Genomic DNA, 21869 nt, shown 5'->3' with positions numbered 1-21869 from the left:
ACGAGGCACAGACAATGTGTTGTTTCTTTCATGCTGCAAGGGGCTTTGTGTCAATTTCTGGTGCACAGTTGTGGTTCCTCACTGCGATGCGTGGATCTTTTTGACGCCCAAGGACAATGCAGGGAAAATCCTGGGCATGTGGGAAGAAGTCACAGGGGTTGCATCGATCCGGTAGGCGATGCGTCAAATTTTCTGTCACACAGCAGGCCTTACGTCATTTCTTCATTCAGGAAGTGGAGCTGTGTCGTTCAAGTTCGGCTGTGCATCAATCCAGTAGGGCTGAATGTCGAATTTCAGGTGGTAGGGCATGCGCTACATCGAATCTTCACTCAGGAAGTCAGGCTGGATCGTTTCGACTCAGCTGTACAGCAATTTCTCGGTCACAAAACGGCTGTGCGTCGTTTCCAGCAGTGTGTGATTCAATTTTCGGCACACAAGGAGTTTCCGGAAGAGATCAAGTCTTTTTGACCCTGAGACTTCAGAAAACAGGAGGCAAGCTCAACCTAAGCCCTTGGAGCACCGTTCTCAGCAAAGTCAGAGGGCAGCAAGGCAGCAGGGCAACAGCAGGGCAGCAGTCCTGCTCAGCAAAGCAGTCCAGATGAGTCCTTTGGGCAGCCAGGCAGTTCCTCTTGACAAGTTTCAGGTTCAGGTCCAGAAGCGTCTGAAATGATGGGGTCAGGGACTGAGTTTATATACCCAAAAATGCCTATGACGTGGGGAAGACTTCAAAGAGTGGTTTTGAAGCGCACACGGTCCGCTTTCAGTACAGGTCTGTCTGCCAGGGTCCCAGTAGGGGTTTGGCACTCCGTTGTGTCAGGGCAAGCCATTAGCCTTTGAAATGTAGGTGTCAGGCCCTCCACCCTTCCAGACCAGGAAGACCCATTCAGTATGCAGATGAGTGCAGGTGAGAAAGTGTGTCCTGTGTTTGTGGTTGTCTGGGTAAAATGCACAAGGAAGCTGTCAACCTGCCCAGCCCAAATGTTGACTGGAGACAGGCTGTAAGCCACAGATGGAATTTTAAGTGCAGAGAAATGCTCACTTTCTAAAAGTGGCATTTCTAAAATAGTAATATAAATTTGAACCTCACCAATAAGCAGGATTTTCTATTACCATTCTGGCCATACTAAATATGACCTGGTTACCACTTTCTGATCAGAATCTACAACTCAAGCAGAATATGAGGGTAGCCATAATGCGATCCTATGAAAGGAACAGGCCTCAGAGTAGTGGAAAATGAATTTAGGAGTTTTCCACTACCAGGACATATAAAACTCACATGTACATGCCCTGCCTTTTACCTACATAACACCCTGCCCTAACGGTTATCTAGGGCCTACCTTTGGGGTGCTGTATTTATAGAAAAAGGGGAGTTTAGGGATTGGCAAGTACTTTTAAATGCCAAGTCGAAGTTCCAGTGAAACTGCACACACATGCCTTGCAATGGCAGAGTCTGAGACACGGTTAAGGGGCTACGTATGTGGGTGACACAACCAGTGTTACATGCCCACTAATAGCATTCAATTTAAAGGACCTGGGCACACGTAGTGCAGTTTACTAGGGTCTTACAAGTAAATCAAATATGCCAATTGGGTATGAGCCATGTTACCATGTTTTAGGGAGAGACCACATGCACTTTAGCACTGGTTAGCAGTGGTAAAGTGTCCAGAGTCCTAAAGCCAGCACAAATGAGGTCAGAAAAAGAAGAGGAGGAAGGCAAAAAGTTTGGGGGTGACCCTGCAGAGAGGCCATTTCCAACAGAGATTCAACTGTGAGTTACATTCATGTAACTCCCTGTACTACTCACACTGTACACATGGTATTCTCACAGGTCAGTACATTTTGATTTAGGGTTAAGACACAGGGGTCCTTGGACAAGAGAACTATTGGTGTTTTGTTTTCCAGAAACAGGACCTCCTGGCATTAGCAGTGAGATCATCCCCTGTACTATACACACTTTACAAATGGCTTCTTCCCAGGTGAGTACACTTCAATAGAGAATTAAGACACAGGAGTCTTTTGAGGAAAGAACATCGGTCTGGCGTTTGGAGTTGGAGGAACAGTGCCTCCTGGGAGTTGCAGTCTTGTCACACTCACTGCTCCCCAGGTGAGTTAACTTCATTTTGTAATTGCCAAACAGTGGTCTTTGGAGAATAGAGCTCTGTTCTGGTGTTTGGAGTTACAGATACAGAGCCTTGCTGTGAGTTGGAGTCATGTCACTCGCTCTATTACACAAACCTGACCAATATTCTCTCCCTGGTGAGCACATGTCAATTTAGAGTTCACTAACAGTTGTTTCTGAGCAAGCGACTACTGGTGTGGTGCTTGAAATTACAGAAAGAGTGCCTTCTGGGAGTTGTAGTCAAGTCAGTCCCTGTACTACACCCACTGTACAAATTTTATGCTCCAAGGTGAGTACACTTCAATTGGTAATTGACAAACAAGGGTCTTTGGAGCAGAGGGCACTGGGCTGGCTGAGTGGAGTAACGGCAACAGTGCTGCCTGGCCTTAGCAGTCAAGTCAGACCCTATACTACATCCACTACACACGTTATGCTCCCGGGTGAGTACACTTCATTTGGTAGTTCACCAACAGGGGTCTTTGGAGCAAAGGACACTGGGCTTCCCAACTGCGCCTCCTGGCCTTAGAAGTCATGTCAGTCCCTATACTACACCCACTATACAAATGTTATGCTCTTAGGTGAATACACTTCAATTGGGAATTGACAAACAGGGGTCTTTGGATTAGAGGTGTGAGAAAAATGGGCTGATTGTAGAGGTCCTCTAACTTTCTGCCCCCATTTTTCACTTTTTGCTGCTGTTTCCCTGACTCTGATGGTGCAACCTACCTATAAGTCCAGAATATATGGTAGAGCATGTAGGTTTAGGGACCCTAGTATAAGTAGTGAACATATGGGTGCACAGCTAAGGTGCCCAGTGTCATTTTAAAGGCAGTCCTGCCTTGCTGGCTACTTTTAAACTAAAGTTATCTGCAAATTCAACTTTGGAATTAAAAGTACTTCCAAAGTGTAAACTACCTTATTTTTACATATAAGTCACCCTAAAGTGTGCCCTAAGAACCCTTAGGGTTGGGTGCCATCTAACTATAAGCAGGGACCTTATAAAATTGCTTTCTAAGCCCTAGTGAGGTAAAATGGTCTCCATAGGCTAAACTCTGGAGGACTTATTTTAATGAGCAAAGTCCCCATAAGAGACAGATATCTTGAGTTTGGAATCAAATTAATTGTTATAAGAAATCCCACAACTTGCCATTGTTGGATTTAATATAACTAGTTCAGGTAAAGAGTTTTAAAACTCTACCTGAAAGTTGCCAACTTCAGCTCTGTATTGCCCTTCTCTGATTGGCCAGCCTCTGGCAGCCTGGCCAGGCTGCCTTGATGAGGTGTGAAGTGGCGTGGGCTGAACACAAAGGATGTGTCAGGGAGAAGAGATCTGCCTCAGCAGATGGTGAAACAGGATGGGGGAGAGCAGCCAATCTGGTCTTCAAAGACAGGAAAGGTTTGGAGAAGCTCAGGACCTCCCCCATTTCCTGCAACTTCAGACAATTAGGTGCCCTCTTGATTAAATTAGGAGAGGGCAGGAGAGAGGTATGTTTAGAACTTTTAGTCACACCAGTGAGTGGGCTCAGCCAGATCTAACCTCCAAAAATCAGTTTTAGCCATGTTGGATTTTTGAGAATGTTGCTCCCTGGGATTGATTTTTGCCACACTTCCCAGGAAGTGGTCATCCAAGGGGGAAGTGGCTTGCCTGTGAATGGACAGTCTTTCCTCCCTGCTTTTCACCCCAGGAGCATGGATAGATAAATCAGAGCTGCATCCACACCTCAGATCCCTACATGAAACAAGACAAAGAAGAAGAAGGACTGCCCTGCTAGACCCCTGATCTGCACCTGAACACTCCTGCACTCTGAAGGACTGCACCAGCTGCACAGTTGGGCTTCATCACTACAAGAACTTTGCCTATCTTCTACTGCTTCAAGAAGGGACTCCCTGTTTGCTACAGGAACCAAGTAGCTGCCTAGAGCCCCCTGCATCAAGTCCTGCAAGAAAAGCCCATCTGACCAGCGTCTAGTGGCCATTTGACAATTAAGACCAGGTGCATTCTGGGAATTGTAGTCCCAACTCCAAGGAGCAACTCAGTGCTTCTGGAACCTTGGATCAAGTTGTGGACACTTCAAGGACCCAAAAAGTACCTCTGGAAGAAGATCCAGAAGTTTGGAGACGTTTGCAGCAACTCCATAGGTTAAAGAGGTGCATTGTGAGAGTTGTAGTCCCAGGCCCCAAGAGGCAAACCAGAGCCTCTGAACCCTTGGCTGGTGCTGTGGACCACTTTCCTGTATCAAGAAACATTTCTGAAAGTAAGTGCAACAGTGTTACATTGTGGGTGGCCTAAACTCTGGACTTTGTACTGTCCAGTATGACCTTTTTTAACCATTTGAGCGCTATTTGCTTCTAAGCTGTATAATTACTTTTTATCTTTAAAAAATCATAAGTCTAGATCCCTGCATTAGATTTTTGTCATTTTAGTGCCATTTTTAAAGATAAAAATATAATTTATTTTATTAAATTGGTGTTGTATTTTTTATTGTGTTTTGTGTTTTACTTATCTACTGTTTTGTGATTTTTAAATGCTTTACACACTTGTCTTCTACATTAAGCCTTGTCGCTCTTTGCCAAGCTACCAAGGGTTGAGATGGGTTAAATTTACTGAGACCTAACTGGACCTAAGCGGGGGTTAGTGGCCTATTGCTAGGTGTAGGTACTTACCTACCCTTACCAATAATCCCCTTTCCAACATTTTTGGTGTGCAGGGGTGTGATCCAGTACTTGTGTTTAATATCACACAACAGTTTTAATTGGAATAAGTTAAAAATCCTCTAAATTGACCTAGAGCAAAAGTATTTTTGATTTTTCAGAGTTGGACTATTTTTTTAATTACTTCATTTTTGATTTTTCTAAATTTTGCTGATCTAATGGTAGCAAAGCTTTTTTAGGTGACACATAACGTAAAAGAGACAATGGAGCTTGATCTGGCTCGCCTACTCACATTCACTGCAGCTGAGCTTAGGGTGTTGTGCAGAAAGATAGGGTTACCTACTGCTAACAACCTTAGGAAGGCTGTGATGATCAAGTCCCTGTCTCGGTGGTGCAGATAGAGTCAGAGAAAGCTTCAGAGGTAGGACGGGAGAGGAAAGATGTCCTCTCCAATTTCCAGGAGGAGAAGTATGATTACCTAACAGTGATTTCAGCACCTAGGGCCCCATCCAGAGCTAGTGGGAGGGGAGAGTCTGTGGCATCAGACCAGGAAGAAGCTGAACTGGACCTCAGGGAGAGGGAACCTGAGGCCCAGGTAGTCCTCATAGCTTTGGAGGCAGAGAAGTTGGCCCTAGAGAAGAAGTGGGCAAAGACTGAACAGAGAGATGGTGGCAGCAACAGAGAAGTTGAGGTGTGTATGGGTGGTTGGTTCTGCCCCAGCTTACCGAAGTCGGTTGTTCATGCTTATGTAGAGGAGGATGCCATAGACAAGTGGTTGGAGGCCTTTGAGAGGGCTCTCCAAATGAGAAAGGTTAAGCCCTAATATTAATGATCACTCCTATGGGAGTTGGTCCCAATATCTGGGATAGGCTCCTGACCCTAGGGGAGAAAGAAGCAGATTCCTATCCCAGCAAGAAGAGGTGCTTAACCAAGAAGTTTGGTCTGACCCCAGAGCAGTACAGAATGAAATTCAGCGACACCCAGAAGGTCAAAACCCAGACCTGAGTTGACTTTGTAGACACCTCACCTAAGGTACTAGAGGGCTGGATACATCATAGCAAAGTAAATACTTATGAGGGGTCATACAATTTGATCATGAGAGAGCACATCTTGACCAATTATATCCAGGAAAGGCTATGCCAGCATCTAGTGGACTCTAAGCTGACTAACCCCAGCGAGATGGGGAGGCAGCTGATGAGTGGTTGAGAACAAGGGTGGTTATCTTGTCCCGGGGGAAGACTCAAAGAAGGGGGAGGCAGGTCCCCACAAACCTAAGGAGGGAGGTGGTACGCCTAACACAGAGACTCCCTCTGTACCCCACAACCCTAAGAGGGAGGGGAGTAAATCCCACTCCCCCTCTGACAAGCAGAGGCAGGGAGACCCAGGGTTAAAGAAGCTCTTGGACAATAAGGTCTACTTTGGCGGGGTTCGTAGCAGCGAAGGAGGTGGAATCTCTTCCGGCCATTTTCACTGGGTTCCGCCATATAGAGCAGAACATGTCAGCATACAGGTCCACTTGGTCTTCAGAGGCTGTTCCCCAGTTCCAGCTGCAATATGGTGGGTGTATTCTGATCAGTTGTGACAAAGGCTCAATGCTGAGGGCAAAAAGGAGAGAAGATAGGGGACAGTCTTGGCGTGTTCCCCGGTGGATAGAAGCTTTAAAAGAGAAGGGCCCTCATTACAACTCTGGCGGTCGGTGATGAAGCGGCGGTAATACCGCCAACAGGCCGGCAGTTAAAAAAAATGGAATTATGGCCACGGCGGAAACCGTCCACACAGACAGACATTTTAACACATCGACCGCCAAGGCGGTAGTGACAAGAAAGCGGCAGTAACCACCAACAGCCAGGCGGAAGACAATGTACCGCCGACTCTATTACAAGAGGCCCATCCGCCACCTTTTCCGGGGCGGTACCAACTACATCAAAAGCACAGCGGAAACAGTACACAGAATGCAAAGGACTCACCTCTGGAGACTCAGGGAACAACCACGTGACCATGGAACCGAACTGCAGGTGTTCCCCATGCTGGTCTACCTCCTCCTACACCAGGAATACCAACGACAATGACCATGGTGAGTACTGCATCCTAACTCACAGGGGTGGGGGGAGGAAAAAGAGAGTGACACACATAAACGCAACATGCAACACATCTACACCGTACCCCTCAGGAACACTGCAAGGACAAAAGGAAGTAATTGAAGTGAGTGTAAGAAGATAAAAAACTAGAAATACGTCCTCAAAAATTAAAACAGTATTTACATATATACAAATGGAGGGACACTACCCAGTTCATAATGTCCGTGGGCCACAGAGCCACATCACATAGGACAAGGTCCCACCTTACTCCTGCATCAACACAGAGAGAACACTGCTGGGCATCAGGTCGAAAATACACAGGCACCTCAGAGGGATGGGGAAGGGGGGCACCTCAGCCGGAAGATGATATCAACACCACTTGTTCTGGAGGGGGCTCCATGCCCTGTGCTTGGACCTGGGGAGTGCAAAGCCACAGTCTCTCTAGTGTGTGGTTTGCCCACTGCTTGGTACTGGGGAGTGCAAAGCCACAGTCTCTCTTGTGGATGGTTTGTCCACTGCTTGTTCCTGGGGAGTGCAAAGCCACAGTCTCTCTAGTGGGTGGTTTGTCCACTGCTTGTTCCTGGGGAGTGCAAAGCCACTGTCTCTCTAGTGGATGGTTTGCCCACTGCTTGGTCCTGGGGAGTGCAAAGCCACAGTCTCTCTAGTGGGTGGTTTGCCCACTGCTTGATCCTGGGGAGTGCAAAGCCACAGTCTCTCTAGTGTGTGGTTTGCCCACTGCTTGCTACTGGGGAGTGCAAGGCCACAGTCTCTCTACCAGGTGGTTTGCCCACTGGTTGGTCCTGGGGAGTGCAAAGCCACAGTCTCTCTAGTGGATGCCTTCCTCCACTGGTTCTGGAGGGGCTTTGTGCCCAGTGTGCTTCATCCTGGCAAGGAGTGGGTGAGTGGATGTCTTCTTCCAATGGTTCTGGAGGGGGCTTTATGCCCAGTGTGCTTCATCCTGGCAAGGAGGGGGTGAATGGATGCCTTCTTCCAGTGGTTCTAGAGGGGGCTGTGTGCCCCGTGATGCAGTTCTTAGGGAGTGCAAGGTCACACTCACTCACCTGGGTGTTACACCCACACGATTTGCAGTGGTTAGGCTGCATTACAGTCCATGGAGGCAGGACTGCATACTGCCCGCAGGTGGTGACGGCTGCTCAGTGGTGGCAGTGCCGGTGCTGGTGTTGGGGCTGCCAGTAGTGGGGGGAGGCTGTAGCCCTTCCCCTGCAGCCTCGGAAGGCTGAAGCGCCATGGTTGGTGTTGGGGGCTCAGATTCAGTCCCAGCACCGGGCCTCTTGTCCCTCCTGCCTGCAGGGGCAGGCCCTTTACCCTTGCCATGTGGTGATGCCTCCTTGCCCATGCCATGTGGTGGTGCCTCCTTGCCCTTGCCATGTGGTGGTGCCTCCTTGCCTTTGCCATGTGGGGGTGCCTCCTTGCCATGTGATGGTGCTGCCTTGCCATGTGGTGGTGCCTCCTTACCATTTGGTGATGCCTCCTTCCCCTTGGCAGCTGGTGGTACATCCTTGCCCTTCCCCTTGGCAGCTGGTGCAGGCACACTGGCAGTGCTAATGGGTGTTTCCTTGGAGCCTCTCACACCTGCAGTAGCTGCCGAAACAACTGTGGCCATGGACTGGGTGGCTGAGGTGTTAGCCTGTGTTCTGCCTACCCTGGCACAACATGAAGGATGGTGGGGAAGGGTAGGGAAGAGGCAACGGTGGGGAGGAAAAGCTTTTTAGGGACACTGGGGTGGGAAGAGGGTGAAGGTTTGAGAGTGGAAGAAGAGGGAGTGGTTGGAGGTGTCTGTATGCTGTGTTTGGATGCTGGTTCATGGGCTGGATGATTTTGTGAGGTGGGTGGCTGTTGGGTGTCTGAGTGCTTGCGTTTGGGTACTTTGGGAGGAGGGGGCACAGACACAGTGGGAGAGGACACCAGGGATGTGTACAAGGATGTGGGGGTGGTGACTGCCAGTGAGGGGCATGTAGTGATAGTCGTGATTGTGATGGAGGCAGTGAGTGTGGATGTAGTGCATGCAGGTGTGAGTGGAGACACTACTGGGAGGGAGGTGGATGACGAGGAGGAGGGGGACACAGTGGAGGCAGTGGATGTTGGTGTGTCTGCATCTGGATGGTGTTTGTGTGAGTGCCTGTGGGATGTTGTGTGGTTCTTGTGTTTCCCTGAGACACTCCTGTGTGTTGTCTTGGGTGCATGCTGGTCTGAATGTGTGCTTGGGCTAGGTTTGGGTTCAGGGGAATGGGACTGGGCAGAGGAAGTTGGAGAGGGCAGGCTAGAGACAGGAACAATGACTGCCACAAGAGCCTGGAATGCCCTCTGTTGGGCAGCAATGCCAGAGTGAATGCCCTCCAGGAATGCATTTGTTTGTTGCAAATGCCCTGCCAGCCCCTGGATGGCATTCACTATGGTTGACTGCCCAACAGAGATGGATCGCAGGAGGTCAATAGCCTCCTCACAGAGGGCAGCAGGGCTAACTGGGGCAGGGCTTGAGGTGCCTGGGGTGAAGGAGATGCCCACCCTCCTGGGTGAGCGGGCACAGGAAACTCACTGAGGGGCTGCTGGGAGGGCGGTGCTGGTACGGGGGTGGCGGCAGTACCTGTAGTTGGGGTGGGCACAGAGCTGTCCGCCACCACTAGGGAGCTTCATCGGAGGAGGTATCACTTTCAGAACTGTCTCCTCCTGCTCCGCCGTGGTGCTCCTCTTGCCCTCCGTCCCACTGGTGCCCTCACCGTCGGTGGATTCGGCCTCATGGCCCCTGTGGGATGCAGCTCCCTCCGTCGGCAGTACCGCTGCTCCTCCCCCAGATGATGCTAATGCACATAAGGACAGGATGACAAAACAAAAAGGGGGGGAAGAGACAGGGGATACACTTGGTCAATGGCAGCAACAACACCACCGTTGGCGTACACAACATGCTCACACACAGGGAACAGCCCCACGCACTATGCAAAGCACTACCAGTCACAATGCTAATCACCAGCCCATGGAAAGGAATATCTAACCCCAATTGCAGCATACCTAAGACCAACATAGACCTGCCCACTAGTGGATGACCAATAGCTTGGTTGGAGGTGGAGTTCATCAGCCCCTGCCCAACATGGAACCTACCCTGCAATGTCCGGCCTGACCTCGGGTCACCAACAGGCCCACATCCCCCACCCGGATACCACCCCACTACGCACAAGTAGTATATTGGGAAACTGTACTCACCCCGTTGTGGTTGCTGTGATGCCTTCAAAGTGCCCATCCAGCTCCAGATAGGGCACCACCAGTATGCGGAACATCAGGGGGGTCAGGATTCGACAGGCACCCCTTCCTCGTTGGGATGCTATCCCCAGCTGGGCCTCTGCCATCTTCCATGCCCAGCCTCTCAGGTTCTCCCACCATTTGCAACAGTGGGTGCTCCGCCTGCCGTAGACCCCCAGGGGCTGCACATCCTTAGCGATGGCACACCATATGGCCTTTTTCTCATGGGCGCTGACCTGCAGAGGAAACACACATAGAAAAAGGGTATCAGTCATACCGACCTGCCTGTTACACTAATGGCCCACCATATCCCTCCCATCCCCTTACGCACATACATTGCCCACCATACATGTAGCACGCTGCTGAGGACCCCTCAACCACCCCCCTTACACAAGGCCCTCACATACAGCACTCCAGGCATTCATGCCCCATGCATCGTGCCCACAGTGTACTCACCTGTTGGTTCAGAGGCCCATACAGCATTCGGTACTGGGGTATGACCCCATCCACCAGTATCTCCAACTCCGCAGCGGTGAAGGCAGGGGCCCTTTCCCCAGTGACTCAAGCCATGGTCGGTTCCAGACACAGGTCACAGCAGCACTTGCAGTGTAGGTCCTCTCGTGTTGAAAGTCAGGTAGCAAGTGATAGAACAGATAGAAAAGGCAGTCAAGTCCACAGCGGTGCGTACCGTCACCACCGGGGTACATCACCATTGGCTACTGTAACCCATAGGGCCCAATGACATCCAATGAGGAGTTGCACGGCGGTACTCAATCGCCTCCCACAACGGCGCACAACATCAGCGGCTTACCTCATTTCCACATGTCCCTCCATACAGGACAGACAGGCACCATTTCGGGGGGGGGGGTAGGCCATGGCACCTAACTGCATCACATCACACATAGGCACCATTTTGCCCTATTCAACAACACACTGTTTCTGTCATAACTTGAAATGCACTGTACATTTTGGAAATATTGAATACTGACCAGATGCTCATTGTTTTGCCCCCTAGATTACAACCGCTGCAGATGAATAGGAGATGGAGACATCCCCCCATGTACAGGCCCCTGGTGGACTTAGCAACAATGGAGGACAGGCACATTATCCTCACCTACAGATTTGACAGGGCCACAATCCAAGAGCTGTGTGCCCAATTGGAGCCAGACGTGATCTCTGCTATCCGTCACCCCTCTGGGATCCCCCCTCTTATGCAAGTCCTGTCAGTGCTCCATTTCTTGGCAACTGGCTCCTTCCAAGTGACAGTGGGCTTGGCAGCAGGAATGTCTCAGCCAATGTTCTCAATAGTGCTGACCAGAGTGTTGTCTGCCCTGATGAAACACATGCGCAGCTACATTATTTTCCCCCAGGTGCAGGATTTGGCCACAGTGATAGCTGACTACTATGCCATGGGACATATCCCCAACATCATTGGGGCAATTGATGGTACACATTTTGCATTTGTATCCCTCTGGAGAAATGAACAGGTGTTCAGAAATCGAAAGAGCTTTCATTCAATGAATGTGCAGATTGTATTCCTGGCGGACCAGTACATCTCCCATGTCAATGCAAAGTATCCTGGGTCTGTGCATGATGCCTTTATCCTGAGGAATAGCAGAATCCCATATGTGATGGCTCAACTCCAGAGGCACAGGGTGTGGCTAATAGGTGAGCCCATGGTCCCCACCTAGTATCTGTTGTTGTATGGGTATGGGGTTGGCCATAAGGGTTAGTGTCTGGCTAACTGGTATCCCTCGGTATTTGCAAGTGACTCTGGTTACCCGAACCTCTCATGGCTACTGACCCCTGTGAGGAATCCCAGGACAAGTGCAGAGGAACGTTACAATGAGGCACATGGGTGAACAAGGAAAATTATAGAGTGAACCTTCGGCCTCCTGAAGGCCAGGTTTTAGTGCCTCCATCTAACAGGTGGTTCCCTGTGCTACTCACCCAAGAAGGTGTGCCAGATCATCGTGGCATGTTGCATGTTCCACAACCTTGCCTTAAGTCGCCAGGTGCCTTTTCTGCAGGAGGATGAGGCTGGAGATGGGCGTGTGGCAGCAGTGGAGCCTGTGGACAGTGACGAAGATGAGGCAGAGGATGAGGATGTGGACAATAGTACAGCAATCATTCTACAATACAGTACAGTACAGGACACACAGGTAAGACACTGTAACTTCACCTTCCATTGCAGTTTTGTATTGTAAATTTTAACTGGCAGGCTGCCATTCCCACTACTATGGCCACTGACTGTACCATTTGACGTGTCTATTTACAGATATCTGCGCCCCATTCTGGCTCCTGGTGTATTGACTGCAGCAAACTACAGGTCATACCTATGTATACATTACTGTACAGTTGAATTGCAATGTCTACAGATAGTTAAACAAAGACATAGTTCAATCACTTGACAGACTCAATACTTGTATTTTTTACAAGGAAGTTTATTTATGTGCTAATAAGTGGATGGAGTATTGCTATAGGCTGTGGGTGGTGGAGGAGAGTCCAGGTAAGAGATCCAGTCTATTTGTATCACAGGTGCATTGTACAAGGAGGCATAGGAAGTGGAGCAATGGCAGTTCAAGGTGGACAGGGTGACAGAGTGGGACAGATGGGTGACAATCAGGAGAGTCTTATTTCCTGGCAGGGGTCTTGGCAATGTTCTCTGGCATCTGCCTAGATCGCAGTGACCGTTTGCGGGGTGGTTCTCCTTCTGCAGGGGGTGGGGTGTTGGTGGCCTGTTGTCCCTGTGGCTGGGCCTCCTGTCCACTAACAGCAGCGGAGGTGGAGGGCTGTTCATTGGTGTCCGTAGTGTCAGGGGCACATTGGTGTGCCACTGCCTCCCTCCTGGTGTTGGCCATGTCTGCCAGCACCCCTGCAATGATGACCAGGGTGGTGTGGATGTCCCTCAGGTCCTCCCTGATCCCCAATTACTTGCCCTCCTGCAGCCGCTAGGTCTCCTGCAACTTGGCCAGTATCTGGCCCATCATCTCCTGGGAATGGTGGTATGCTCCGAGGATGTTGGTGAGTGCCTCGTGGAGAGTTGGTGCCCTGGGCCTGTCCTCCCCCTGTTGCACAGCAGTCCTCCCAGCTTCCCTGTTGTCCTGTGCCTCTGTACCCTAAACCATGTGCCACTGACCCCAGGTCCCTGATCGTCCTGTGTTTGTGGTGTGTCCTGGAGTCCCTGTAGTGGTGGACACACTGGTGATTGACGTATCCTGGGGACAGAGGTATAGGCTTGCTGGGTGGGTGCTGTGGTGGTGTTTCCTAAGGGGGGAACCTCTGTGGTCATATGGGACTGTGGCTGGGTAACCAACTGTCCGGAGGTCCCTGATGGGCCAGGTTGGTCATCCAGATCCAGGTGACCCGAGGTGCTGTCATCACTGTGGGCCTCTTCTGTGGGGGGACTGGATGTTGCTGGCACCTCCTCTCCGGTGACGTTGTGTGGGGGACCTGTGGGGATTTAAATGCACTGTTATAGTTTCTGCGTGTTACATATTGTGCATGGGTGTGTTGCCCTGTTAGGTTGTGATTGCTCTGGCAGCTTAGGCTTGTGTGTGTGGTGATTTTGTTGGCTAGGCGATTGTCTCAAGTGTGCATGCTTTGGTGTTGGGTGTCCATGCAGGTCTGTGATGGGTGTCCATGCATAGGTGTTGCTTGCAGGGCTTGGTAGTGGGAGGGGTGGGTTGTAATGGTGGGGTGTGTGTGAGGTGGTGGAGTGATGGGAGTGAGGGTGAGGGTGGAGTATGTGATGGCATGCAGGTAGGGGGTTGATACTAATAGAGATTTGACTTACTAGAGTTCAGTCCTCCTGCTACTCCTGCCAAGCCCTCAGGATGCAGTATTGCCAAGACTTGCTCCTCCCATGTTGTTAGTTGTGGGGGAGGAGGTGGGGGTCCACCGCCAGTCCTCTGTACAGCAATCTGGTGTCTGGAGATCACGGAATGCACCTTCCCCCGTATGTCGTTCTACCTCTTCCTGAAGTTGTCCCTTGTTCTGGGGTACTGTCCCACGGCATTGACCCTGTCCACGATTCTCCGCCATAGCTCCATCTTCCTAGCGATGGATGTCTGCTGCACCTGTGATCTGAATAGCTGTGGCTCTATCCGGATGATTTCCTTCACCATGACCCTTAACTCCTCCTCCGAGAACCTGGGATGTCTTTGTGGTGCCATGGGTGTAGTATGAGTGGTGTGTGTGAGGGTGTGTTGTGTGATGATTTGGGGTGTGTGCTGTGAGGTGCATAGATGGTATATGGGTGATGGTGTTCTGTTGCTCTGGTTGTGTGGGTACTCTTGCTGTATCTATCTCTAGTGGCAATTTTTGTTAGTCGTAAAGGGATGTGGGTATTGTGGGTTTTTGTTTCATAGTGGTGTGGGTGTGTGGGTGTGGTGTGTGTATGTGTGTCAGGTGTGTGTAGTTTGAATTGTCCAATGTGGTGTTGTTTTGTATGTGTGTGTGTATTTTGAGCGAGGCAGTATGTACCGCCAATGGTTTACCGTAGTTGAATGTCCGGCATGGTGATTCGTGGGTAATAATGCTGTGGGAGTAGCTCTGTTGGTGTAACGGTGTGGGTTTTGCTACCACCATTTTATCACTGACATTTGGGCTGGAGGACTTATGTGTGTGTCTTTATAGTGACAGATTGCTATGTGTGTGTCATAATATGGGTAGCGGTAAACAGCAGCGGCGGCGGTATGTTGGCTGCAGTCAGCATGGCTGTAAGTGGGACTTACCATCAATGTCATAATGAGGGCCAAGGTGCCGTTAACATGCACTCAAGCCATGGGGTTGGCATATAAGGCACGGACTAGTCAGCAGAATTTAGGCCCCAAACCTGCACGCTGTAATATTAGGAAGAGAAACCCCCAGACAACAGTGTCGGAGGGCTTTTGGAAATCAATAAATAGAAGGGCTAGGTTCTGGGGCAACTGGTGGCGCCGAGCTAGGGCCATATGTAAATGACATATACAATTTTGCGTGCTTCGGTTGACCATGAATCCACATTTTTCCAGGTGAATCAGCAGTCATGATGGAAGAATTGCGGCGTAAATCTTCACTTTGCTGTTAATAAGGGATATTTTTCTGTATTCGGCACACAGCCATGACGGTGGTTGGGTTTTGGGAAGTACCATAATAGTAGCTACATCTAGTCCCTCCGGAAAGGCGCCCTGTCGGTCCACTTCCTCATACAAGGCTTTAAGGTGTGGTATCAGGTCATCCCGGAACACTTTGTAATATTCCAATGGGAACCCATCAGGTCCAGGAGTCTTACTCGCCCCCAGTGAGAAAATGGCATTACCTATTTCTTCACTTGTTAGAGATTCATCTAGTATTAATGCCTCCGCAGGCGGCAATTCAAGGAGTGGAATGTCTGTTAAGAATTGGAAGGCATGATTTGAGTCAATTACCACCGAGGCCCGATATCGCACCTCATAATAAGAGGCAATGTGTCCGCCACTTCTTGGAGCTTGGAGACAGGTTCTCCGCGTGTGTTAACAATTTTGGGGATAATTCTAGATGATTGATTGTGGGAGGCAAACCAGTAAAGCAGCTTCCCATTTTTGTCTCCCCATCCATACACCCTGGCATTGTCTGCTTGCCAAAGGTGTTTAGCCACCTCCAGAGAGTGGTCACGGATCTCCTCTCGAATCGGTAGGAGTTGACTGGCCCGGGCCTCCAGCTGAGTACTGGGACCGCTCTCGGGTGTGGACAAGGCTCTTGGTCTCACCCCTCATCACCGCCTTGCCTGTGGCCCAAAGAACTCCACGTGAGGGAACTGAACCCCTGTTGAGGGCAAAATATTCCTGGAATGTTTGTTTCAATTGTTGGACATGATGTTTTTATTGCAAGTACCGTGCATTCATTCGCCACATAGCACGGCCCACCGTTTGAGTGGGCCCCATTACAAATCAGAGTGGCACATGGTCAGATATCCCTCATGGTAAAATTTCAATGTGTGTGACGTGGCGGCAATCTGTGGCCGGCAATAAAGCTAGGTCAATTCTAGATTATGTATGACATGCTGCTGTGGTATGCGTGAAATGACGGTGCCGTGGGTGCCAAACCCTCCACACATCACACAACTCCGTGGACCCCAGCCATCCTGACAGTCCCATGGCCGCGGCCTGCCTATGGGTCGAGGGGACCAAGTCACGTCCAACGTGGGGTCGGGAACTGCATTGAACTCTCCCCCTAACATGGTGGTCCCCACGGGGTAGATCTAGGAACAGGCTAGTAAGATCGTTTAGAGTCCTGCACATGGCTGCAGGTAGGGCGTATACACTAATGGCATTGATCATGAGGCCCTCAACTTTCCCAGTCAGGTCCACAAATCGCCCCTGTGGGTCCCTCCACACCTGGGTGACCACCATAGGAAATGAGCGGTGGAGCAGTATTGCTACTCACCTCGCGCTGCGCACAAACCTGGCATGGTATAGCCTGTGAAAGCCTTTACGGGTCAGGTTGGTGGCGGTGAACGTATGTGAGTGCGCTTGATCTTATCTAGAAGACCATTAACGTTCCATGAGATAATGTGCACCGGCCCCATTCTATCTGTGGGAGTATGGCAACTAAATTTCTACCCATGGGTCCTCCTAGGTATCCTCTAGGTCCTCCATCAGAAGAGTAAGCATAATGCCTTGTTATGTGTCGTACTCTTTGCTATACAGCAGCGTATGCCGACATCCCTGTGCATTTGTAAGCAATAGCAAACAAACGATGAACCTAAACTAATAATGAATGCCTTGTTACATGGCCCAAACTCCCATACCCCCAACTCCCACCCCACCCCATACTTCCCCAAGAAGCATCTGTCACCCTTACAAAAAATATTACTCTCTAACACAGCAAGTTCTAAACCCCAATCTAACAGGCAGTAGTGAACCCCTCCATAATGTCGGATTAAAGAGCATTGGATATTAGGCAGTTATAGTGTAACATGTACTTGGTTTGGGTTTTACTCACCCTCCCCTTCCCTCTTTTCCCATTATTGAACTTACAGCACTGGGCTTTGGGACAGGTCGGAGTCACTAACTGCGTCCAAGCGCTCAGGCATCGGCCCCTTTGCTTGCAGCTCCCCCTCCGCTCTCTCAGGGCCTTTGCTTGCTGGATGTTCTGGTATTGTCTTTGGAGTGGTACCCTCCAAAAGGGGCCCCACGGGGAGCCAGAGGGCGAGTCCCGCAGTGCCCTGTGCCTCCTGGATCGTGTGCGCTGCCACGGGCCCAATGGCCACCTCCGCTGACTGTCCATTGGTAGCATCTCCTGGGTCTGTCAAGGACCACCATCAAGGGGGCCCAGAGGGACAGCTTTGTTTATCCGTGCCGCCATAGGGTTCTCAAAAAAATGTCACGCACCACTTTCTGTTTGCAAAGTTTCTGCTTGACTTCCGTGTAGGATCCGCTTTGCAATTGAACCTCTCTCATATAATTTAGAAATGTAAGGACCTTTGCTCCGTCACAGCACAGATCACCTTTGGAGCGTGTCTCATGGAGTACCACATCCCTGACCTTAAAGTTGAAGAACTGAAGTATCACCAGTCTCGGAGGAGAGCCTAAAGGTCGCTTAGCCTGCAGAGCCCTGCGGGCTCGCTCTATGGTGAACCACAGTGTGAGGTGGTCTCCAGGCATCCAGGATCTGAACCATTTCTCCAAGAAAGAGGCTAGAGAGGAGGCCGCTGTGTTCTCTGGAAGGCCTACGATACGGAGATTATTGCACTTGGATCTGTTTTTAGCGTCTTCCGCCCTGTGATGCAGTTCTGATGTAGGGACTGATAGCGTGGACACTTGTGATTTCAGGGCGGTCAATTTATCTTCCACAAAGGATATTCTCGATTCCGCTTCTGTGATCCGAGCAGTGGCATTGCAGAGATCCTGGAGCACTAGCACCATGTCGACCCTGACTTCCCCAATTTTGGCCTCCACTGCTGTCTTGGCCATCTGGATGGCTTGAAGAATGGTTGCCAGGTCTCCGGTGGGTAGCGATTTCCCGCCAGGGCTGCACAATGCCAGGTCTCCGTCATGACTTGAGCTTGGGCCTGTGGTAAACTGTTCCATACGCATTTGCGCCGAGGCAGTCTGCGCCGGCTTGTCTTCGCACATTGTAGCTCTCTTAGTACACAATTACCTCAGCAGCGGATACGACCAAGACACAGCCAGGACCGCACTCCCTTCAGCAAGATCAGCTGGGTTCTCTGCAATGGGACTCCAAGCCTTGTGAGGCCCCAGTGTATAATCAAAGTCCCTCTCCACAGCCCACCATCAATGAAAGCTCACCTCCATACACTGTCTAGCCACAAGGAAGCAGCGTCTAGGTTAGGAGCAGGGCGCCTATAGTCACTGCTGCTTCCACCTGGTTCCATAACTCTCTGATCTGCTGCATTTCTGTCTCTCATGGCCGGGCGACCACATTTCTCCCAGGTGCGGTCCACGTTGCCTCAATTGACCTTCCCACTCGAGTCAGTCTCCAGGTTAGTAGCCTTCTCCTGGAGCGGCCGCTTCAACTGCTTATGGCCATCTTGCTGCAGCGCGGCCACTCCATCTCATCAGTCGCACTGCCTCGCGGTCCACTCTCCACCCTTTGGTGCAGCCGGACCCCAGGGGTACTTCAGAAGGGGCCAGGGCCCAGATCCAGGACCAGCAGCGGCCCTCACCCTGTGGCTCACACGCGCACCCGGCCTGGCTGTGTCAATCCCGGTCCCTCAGCATGCTCCGATGCCTCAATCCTGGGCTGGCCCACCACCACTCTCCATCTGCGCAGCCTCCTCACCTTCCAGCTGCCGCTGCCCAGTCCTCCTTTCTTGTCGGGTGGCCTCAGCACTGTCCTGATAGCAAGCAGAGGTGCTGTTCGCTTTTACCCCTCCACCAAAGCCCTCTGAGGCCTCAGCACTGCCAGTGGCCGAGCGTCCCAGGAGCACTCCAGAAAGGGCTGGGGGTCCAGACCCAGGATCCACAGCGGCTTTCCTCCCTGTGCTCACACGGGCACCTGGCCTGCCCGCTTCGCCCTGGGATCCCGAAGTGCGGCCTGGGTACCCCTGTCCAGGGCCGGCCCGTCACCGCTTCCCACCTGCACTGCCTCCTCGCCTTCTGCTTGCTGCTTGCTGCTGCCAGATCTGCCTTTCCTGCCGGGCAGCCTCAGTACTATCCTGGCAGCAAGCGGAGGGGCCGCTCACTTCACTTCTCCGCCGGGGCTCTCTGAGGATCCAGCACAGCCATCAGCCGAGCGCCCCTGTCATAGGCGCCCAGCTGCCATTTATGCACGACCTGCCCGCCGCCATCCTACATCATGCCGGCTCCCCCGGGCACTACTTCAATTGGGAGTTTGCAAACAAGGTTATTTGGAGCAGTGGCCACAGGTATGGTTTTTGTAGTTACAGTAACAGTGCCTGCTAGGTGTTGTAGTCATGTCAGTCCTTGTATTTCACACACTTTACACAGATGTTGTTCCCTGAGGTGAGTTTACTTCTATTGTGAAATGCCATACAGGGGGCTTTTGACAGGTGGACACTGGGCTGGTAAGTGGAGTGACTGTGAAGATGGCAAAAGTTGAGCAGTGAGCAAGTATGACATAACTTTCATGTGATATATTTGTGTTTTATGACTTACCAGACTCCACTCCCACAGGTATTCATATCAAGCACTTAGGATGCAGGAGGGCCAAGACCTTCTCCTCCCCTGGATTGAGTTATAAGGGAGGAATGGGAGTGCCACTGCCAGTCTTTTTGACCTGCAGCTGGTGCCTGGAGAATAGGAACGGACCTTTCCCCTGAGGTTGTTCCACCTCTTCCTGATATCCTCCTGCAAGGTAAGGCCTACAGCATTCACTATCCTATCCCACATTTCCATTTTCCTACTGAGAGTTGTGTGTTGGATTTGGGCTCCGAACAATTTTGGCTCTACTCTGATTTCATTCACCATAACTCTGAACTCTTCATCAGTGAATCGTGGATTAATACGTACCATGGTTGGAAAAAAAGTAAACTATATTACAGGTGAAAGTGACTTGCTAAAAAGGGAAAGTGCAAAAGGGCATGACTAGACAAAAGTGTGTGCAGGGTGTGGTATGGGATGTTTAAAGTAATTTGAAGGGGTGCCTTTTCTATGGAATTTAATTTTTAAGCGCTCTGTCTTGCTGGCTCTTGCTGGAAAAATGCAGAGGATTGTGGTCTGTGAAGGGGGGTGTTTTTAGTGTCCTTTGCAGGTGTGTCCAGGGTGACAATGTGTGTCAGCTGGGTTGTTTTCAAATCCATTCAATGTGCAGTTGTGTATTACTTTGGTGACTGCGGACCATTTTGGTTCAGACTGCCTTTGGCTGGCCACCAAGAGTGCCAACCGCTGCGTCTGTGGACTTGTAATATGGTCAGTGGTTACTCGCGGGGCTGTCGAGGTTGGAGTTCGAAACGCCTATTTCCGGGCCTCTGCACCACTGCCGATCTGCCTTTTCTGGGTTGGAGGTCCACGGTCCTGCCTGTGTAACTCGTAATAGGGGGGACTGTAAGTCTTTTTGGGACCGCCAACATGGTGGTCTGGCGGTCCGACCACCAAACTCTTAATGAGGCCCATAGTTTGTTCTTTGAGTTTTTTTGTTGGTGAGGTTTAAACTTCTTATGTAAATAATTTCTGTATTATTTTATCATATCAGCCTTATTAAAGAGTTATATTTAATGTTTCAACTGATGTGATTAAATATTATATTTAATAATTATACCATAAATTATTTGTCATGTTGGTTATGATTTTGTTGTCTTTTTTTGGGACATTTGTGGCTTACTTTCATTTTTTTTAATTATACTTTTGCTAATATTTCAGAAAAATCTTCTCCTCTGTTATTTATGAAGACTTTTACTTTACATTGGGGCATGGTGTACATTCTTTTGCTTTGTTTGCTAACTTTAGATGCAATTTGGGCTACAGATTGCTCCATTGGTAATTGTTGGTAGCTTTGTTCTTTTTGTAATGCTTCTCTAAATTTTTAGAGTTAGGTTGAGTTCTGCAAAGGGTGGATCAGAAGTCATTGGTGGTCATTATGACATTGGCTTTGACGGTCAAAGTGTCGGTAATACCGCCAACAGGCTGGCAGTGATTACCGCCAAATTAAGACCATGGCGGTGAGAACTCTTATAGACAGCCAACGTGCCACACCATCAGCCAGGGCATTAACACCACGCACCACAGCGGTAGCCACAAACAGCCAGGTGAAAGACAAGGTACCGCCCACTATATCATGACTCTGCAATCCACCACGATTTCCTGGGAGGTACCAATGCCATCAAAAGCCTGGCAGAAACACTGCACGGAAGACCATCAGAGACATAGAGAAGATCAACGCCACCATGGAACCGGAACTGCAAGTCTTCCCGATGCTCTTCTACTCCATGCTCCACCTGGAACACCAACGCCGACAAAGATGACAACGCTGAATACAGCCGCCTAGCACATAAGGGAGGGAGGGAGGAAAAGGAGAGTGACACACATACCGAGAACACATACCAGACACAAATACACCATACACACAACTACCTACAGATGAAATACAATGGCACAGGACACACGTCATAATAATGCAAGGACTACAGTAAGGGAGTACTGAGAATGTGTAGAATGGGAACAGCTACCAAATTAACCAATTGGATAACAAAGATGTTAGACCTGACAGCCTTAGGGTGGTCACCCCTACATTTTTGCCTGCCTCCCTCCACTTTTTGGACACTGTTTTGGATGGTTTTAGGACTCTGCACACTTTAGCACTGCTAACCAGTGCTAAAGTAC

Source organism: Pleurodeles waltl, chromosome 5, assembly GCF_031143425.1.
Source record: "Pleurodeles waltl isolate 20211129_DDA chromosome 5, aPleWal1.hap1.20221129, whole genome shotgun sequence".
NCBI lineage: Eukaryota > Metazoa > Chordata > Amphibia > Caudata > Salamandridae > Pleurodeles > Pleurodeles waltl.
Note: the sequence above shows the minus strand (reverse complement) of the source record.